Genomic DNA, 6605 nt, shown 5'->3' on the forward strand with positions numbered 1-6605 from the left:
CTACAGACAGCTCCCACTACAATTCATTCTCCAGCCCAATGCCAGGAACTTAAGATGCAGCAGACAATAGCTGAGTCTGAACTCAAGAGTGCCAGCTATAGATATACCCCATTGGCAAAGCAAGCTTTAGATGTTCTCTGATTTGAAGGTGTTTGAGTTTTGGGTCTTGCCTCATGATTATTTATTTTCCAGGTGGTGCTTCAGTTCATTCTTTTAGGTTTACTTTCTTACTTATTCTGTTTGTGTTACATTTTAGTCACTTCTGTAAAATGTTTCTTTTGGCTTAATTGTGTTTTTCTATCTCTGTTTAGTTCTTATCATGTTTTACGTCCATTCTCTGCCACTGGCACCTTAATCAGTTTCATTTGGCCCACCTGCGTTATGCCTGTCAGTTTCATTGCTTTCACCTGAGTCATGCCACATATATCTCTTCTGTCCTGTCTACTCCTTGCAGGAGAAAACCGTTTGTTCATGGAAAAACCAAGATTGTCCGTGTCCTTAACTGTTTGCCATGCCATGCCAGTCCTGTCCATGTCTGTGTGTTCTTGCCATGTCTCCACTTTCATGCCAAAATCTGCTACCTCCTGTCTGCTGTAAGTATTTATCTTTTTTTTTTTCCTTACCAAGCTGCTTCTGCCTGCCTGTCTGCACTTGGGTCCACTCCTAAAACCATACCCCATGACATGTTCGCAGAAATTTAAGAAGTCCGGTAAATCACCCTTATCAGTTTTGCACAGAGCGATCAAGTGAATCATTCTGGTGCCCAAGATAACCTTGTTTTCAAACCTCTAATTATGGATTTGCCATTTAAAAGTCACCTGTTGGCAGCTATGTGGCCTTCTATATGCCAGGAACAAGCAAAAGACAGAAATTACACCTTTAGATCTGTCCATAACTGAGCAAAGAATATGAGCTTTTCAGGAAATGGAAGCAATATACAGGTCCTTCTCAAAATATTAGCATATTGTGATAAAGTTAATTATTTTCCATAATGTCATGATGAAAATTTAACATTCATATATTTTAGATTCATTGCACACTAACTGAAATATTTCAGGTCTTTTATTGTCTTAATACGGATGATTTTGGCATACAGCTCATGAAAACCCAAAATTCCTATCTCACAAAATTAGCATATTTCATCCGACCAATAAAAGAAAAGTGTTTTTAATACAAAAAACGTCAACCTTCAAATAATCATGTACAGTTATGCACTCAATACTTGGTCGGGAATCCTTTGGCAGAAATGACTGCTTCAATGCGGCGTGGCATGGAGGCAATCCGCCTGTGGCACTGCTGAGGTCTTATGGAGGCCCAGGATGCTTCGATAGCGGCCTTTAGCTCATCCAGAGTGTTGGGTCTTGAGTCTCTCAACGTTCTCTTCACAATATCCCACAGATTCTCTATGGGGTTCAGGTCAGGAGAGTTGGCAAGCCAATTGAGCACAGTGATACCATGGTCAGTAAACCATTTACCAGTGGTTTTGGCACTGTGAGCAGGCGCCAGGTCGTGCTGAAACATGAAATCTTCATCTCCATAAAGCTTTTCAGCAGATGGAAGCATGAAGTGCTCCAAAATCTCCTGATAGCTAGCTGCATTGACCCTGCCCTTGATAAAACACAGTGGACCAACACCAGCAGCTGACACGGCACCCCAGACCATCACTGACTGTGGGTACTTGACACTGGACTTCTGGCATTTTGGCATTTCCTTCTCCCCAGTCTTCCTCCAGACTCTGGCACCTTGATTTCCGAATGACATGCAGAATTTGCTTTCATCCGAAAAAGGTACTTTGGACCACTGAGCAACAGTCCAGTGCTGCTTCTCTGTAGCCCAGGTCAGGCGCTTCTGCCGCTGTTTCTGGTTCAAAAGTGGCTTGACCTGGGGAATGCGGCACCTGTAGCCCATTTCCTGCACACGCCTGTGCACGGTGGCTCTGGATGTTTCTATTCCAGACTCAGTCCACTGCTTCCGCAGGTCCCCCAAGGTCTGGAATCGGCCCTTCTCCACAATCTTCCTCAGGGTCTGGTCACCTCTTCTCGTTGTGCAGCGTTTTCTGCCACACTTTTTCCTTCCCACAGACTTCCCACTGAGGTGCCTTGATACAGCACTCTGGGAACAGCCTATTCGTTCAGAAATTTCTTTCTGTGTCTTACCCTCTTGCTTGAGGGTGTCAATAGTGGCCTTCTGGACAGCAGTCAGGTCGGCAGTCTTAACTATGATTGGGGTTTTGAGTGATGAACCAGGCTGGGAGTTTTAAAGGCCTCAGGAATCTTTTGCAGGTGTTTAGAGTTAACTCGTTGATTCAGATGATTAGGTTCATAGCTCGTTTAGAGACCCTTTTAATGATATGCTAATTTTGTGAGATAGGAATTTTGGGTTTTCATGAGCTGTATGCCAAAATCATCCGTATTAAGATCCTGGGCCTCCATAAGACCTCAGCAGTGCCACAGGCTGATTGCCTCCATGCCACGCCGCATTGAAGCAGTCATTTCTGCCAAAGGATTCCCGACCAAGTATTGAGTGCATAACTGTACATGATTATTTGAAGGTTGACGTTTTTTGTATTAAAAACACTTTTCTTTTATTGGTCGGATGAAATATGCTAATTTTGTGAGATAGGAATTTTGGGTTTTCATGAGCTGTATGCCAAAATCATCCGTATTAAGACAATAAAAGACCTGAAATATTTCAGTTAGTGTGCAATGAATCTAAAATATATGAATGTTACATTTTCATCATGACATTATGGAAAATAATGAACTTTATCACAATATGCTAATCTTTTGAGAAGGACCTATAGACACCCAAAGTAAGCTGGAAGACCACCCGCCATTAATGTTCCTTAAAAATTACAAATTAAGCCATATTTCATGTCATTTTCACTGTTTATCAGGTACTTTTTGAGAGGTGTTGTAGATGTCTTTCTTTTTGAGTTCATGTTGATTTATTTCCAACCAAACAGAATAAGCATCCAACCTGTAATTTTAACTTAGAGCTTTTGATTATACTCTCTTTTTAAAAATCTTCTTCAGATATTTCACAAACCCCTTGTACTTTCCCATTCCCATCCAATGACCTTTGCCCTCCATAACAGTCTGTCCACCTCCAGCTCACCAGCAGCCCCCTCTGTTCATCCTGTTTGCAGGCTGTCGGGCACAGATAAGGTGTCTTGGCAGGGAGCTGGAATGCTGTCCTTCGCCTCACTGTGTGAGAATCCAGGAATCTTTGTTCACACTAAGTGGCTGGAACAATAGAAACGGCTAAAGCAGTTGGGATGGAAAGCACACAGAAACATGAAGAGCAGAAAAATTGTATCAAGTACTATCACAGATTTGTTGTCAGAAGTGAATGCCATGTTTCCCCCCCCCCCTCTCATTTAATCGTGTTTGAAGGTGGTTCTTTAATGTATTTCCTTATGGGAAATTCTTAACCTTTAAATCCCACTAGTCAGAAGTCATTTTTGTTGTTTTTTTTTTACCTTTGTAAAATACTTTTTTTGTATTTCTCCAGTGGGCAAACATTGTGCCTTTAGCATTGTGTACACAATGACTCACTCAGTAAGAACTAAAGAACAAAATACTACTAAAATAATTAAAGAAATGCATAACATTTCTACTAACAATTTAGCATTTGATATTCTTGTTTGCAGGCAATTTTAAAACACATTTATAAAATAATCTCATGAATTTATTGTATCTTATGGTAAAATCAAACATCTCACAACAATGCACAACAGTTTGGTGCTAATGTCGGCCATCATCCTAATTCTTCTAGGATTCAATAGATCACAAATTTTGTGGATGTCACAATTTCCAATATCCCCTTGCACGGTTTCAATGTGCATCTTACATTTCTAAGTCCATAATTCTGCTTCTGGATTCAACCACTATCATTGTACAAGTGTAAAAGATAAAGAGCTTACCTAGTTACCTAGTTATCCCTGTGTTGGAGCAGTATCCTATGCTGCCCTGCAGAACCCCAGTTGTTGCAAACATGAATAGGAGACACTACAGTGCCCATAACAACATAGGTAAGTGAGTTAACTTGGGCAAAATCACAATTCAAATGTAGATATTGTAAAACTGATAATGTGCAGTTGGCTATTTTATCATAGACTTAAACTACTGAGTTTTGAAGCATAAACATGGCACTGATTTCAATTAACTTTAATGTGGTGCAGTGGGCTGGGCTCAATATCAGCAAATGCCTAATCCTAAATGACTCAAATCAATATCAGGGATAAAATACCCTTACACTTTACACAAATCCATATCCCATTAAACTCATTTTTTACATCACAAAACAATATTTATATAACTGAGCTGGGGATTGTGGTATTGAGGTTGCATGCATAACAAGGAACATTACAGGCTTTACACTTAATCTTTTTATAAATTTTTAAAATATAAACTTCCACTTCCATAACTTTCCATTTTGTTGTGTAAGGTTGCTTTTTTGGTTTTCTGTAATTACGTTTAATAATGAAAAAAACTGATCCATTCAAACATGAAAAATGTATGCACAGATTGCCTAAAAATAGACTATGAAAATGCATTGTTTACCACCTTTTAAAATGCCCCCTTCAGCAAATAACAAAAATGGGGTGGAGGTTAACAAAACATAATTATTTTTCTCTGTCATGCAAAGTTCCACAATCATTTGTGTCTGATTTATTTGGATGAATGAAATCATGTATGTTAAATATCTGATGTTATTTAGTGTTGTTTTTGCACATTTTATGAGCAGAAACAATTGGTTAACAACAGATGTGTGGTCAAGAGAAGAAAATGTGGTAGATTGATGGTCACTGTCTTAGTGAAAGTTATTTTTTTAAACACCGTTTTTCTTGGGTATCTTAACTGCTACAGATTTCACTAACAGGTGGAAATAATGGGAAAAAAAAAATATTTCCCAATATATCACTTGTTTTGTGTGCTGTTGATTTTGAAACAGGACTTCAGTTTGCCAGTTGAATATCAAAACGATATTCATGGCCCAGTTGTCCGCTCTAAGTGGTTAAGAGCGACATGTATGATCAGCCAGAGAGGTTAAGGGAGGCAACAACAAATTGTGGGTTAGGGTACGAGGAATAACACCAGATGTTCCAGATGCCCTGTTAAATGTCTAATTTGCATCAAAACTTGACAACCTGAGAAATGTAAATGTTAATTGACCCTATAATACAAAACGTATCCTGTTTCTAAGGTTTTTCTCAAACATCTACTGTATCTATGAAATGTTATACATTGTCTATAAAAATGTTAAATGAAAGTAAAAGTATTAATTGATGTTATGAAGTGTACCATATCCTTTTATAATGCTTGAAAAATATATATTTTTTCCTCAGATAATTACATGGCCTTACAAGTCTGATTATGACACAATACAAAATTAGAAAACCAGCCAATGTTTCACTTTTTTTATTTATTACAAGCATAAAGTAAAAAGTAAGAAAATCTGATTTTTTTTATTTTTATTTCTCATATCAGCCTTTAAAGGCTAAATAAAGGAAATCATTCTGAGAGGTAGTAAAAAAAATTAAATATAATGCGATATGAGAAAACAAATCATGCAGAAAGTCTCAGGAAAGATGTTATCATCATCATTATTGTAAAATTATGGTATTCAAGTCTTCTAGCAAGTCCAGCAGTTGGGGGTTTTAGTACTGCTCAGCAATCAAACGTGCATTATTTTTAAAGTAAACATCTTGCAACTGATCTAAGGATGTATTCTTCGTGTACATTTGATCCTTTACTGTAAGTCTTTGAACTAGGCGGGAAACCGGAGCACCTGCAGAAAATTCACACAGGCTAAAGCAGAACATGCAAACTCTACACAAGGAGGTCCTTGTAGAGTTTTGAACTTTAAGTCAACAGTCCCTAGCAGCTATTTATCATGCTGACATCAAGGATGCTATGTTCAATAAAAATATATAAAAATGTACAAAGTTATTAGAATTTGTGGTTTACTGTCCATGCCACAAAAATTTACCTCAGCAACTGGTTATTAAAAAAAACAGAAAACAGTATGCTTCAGTCTATTTAGATACACTGCAGAGAAAGGCATAGTCTTTCTGTGTATTTTGCTATTTTCCTATTCAGATTAACTGCTATCGTTAAAAGCAGAAACAAAAAGAGGAAAAAAAAGACAAAGAACATGAATGCTGCTTACCTTGAGCCATACCAGAGAGGCGGTAAATCATAATCCCTGAGCAGAAACTAAATTCACTACACCTATCAAACCCAATTTATAATAAGAGACCAGAGGTCCAACCATGTACTATCTGTGAGCTCCCCCTTTTTTGTTCTTCTAATCCTTTTTCTGTCAGGGCAAAAAAAAAAAAAAAAGGAAAACCAAAGCCAAATAGACATGGATAATCCTCAGCATCTTTTCAAAAAGGAAATTATTATATTTGAAGTTATGAAAGTGCTTCCTGAAGTGAAGGTAATACATTAAGGTTTTTTAGGCCTTTTGTCTTGATCTAAGAAAAACACAGAGCTGAAACACATTGTCAAAAAGGCTCTTCCACAGTGCTTTTATGCTTTTACTAGCACATCTGCTCCATGTGTACTGTGATTTACAGCACATCTCAAGGCAGAAAT

General features: G+C 37.9%; 1 long non-coding RNA gene across 1 annotated transcript; it reads left to right on the forward strand.

Moving 5' to 3' along the window:
- Nucleotides 1-318: 318 nt before the first annotated feature.
- Nucleotides 319-5405, forward strand: LOC124884474. The gene is made up of 2 exons (XR_007042445.1): nucleotides 319-593; nucleotides 3149-5405. It is a non-coding gene; the product is annotated as an uncharacterized LOC124884474 (long non-coding RNA).
- Nucleotides 5406-6605: the final 1200 nt, after the last annotated feature.

Source organism: Girardinichthys multiradiatus, chromosome 18 (genome assembly GCF_021462225.1).
Source record: "Girardinichthys multiradiatus isolate DD_20200921_A chromosome 18, DD_fGirMul_XY1, whole genome shotgun sequence".
Classification (NCBI taxonomy): domain Eukaryota; kingdom Metazoa; phylum Chordata; class Actinopteri; order Cyprinodontiformes; family Goodeidae; genus Girardinichthys; species Girardinichthys multiradiatus.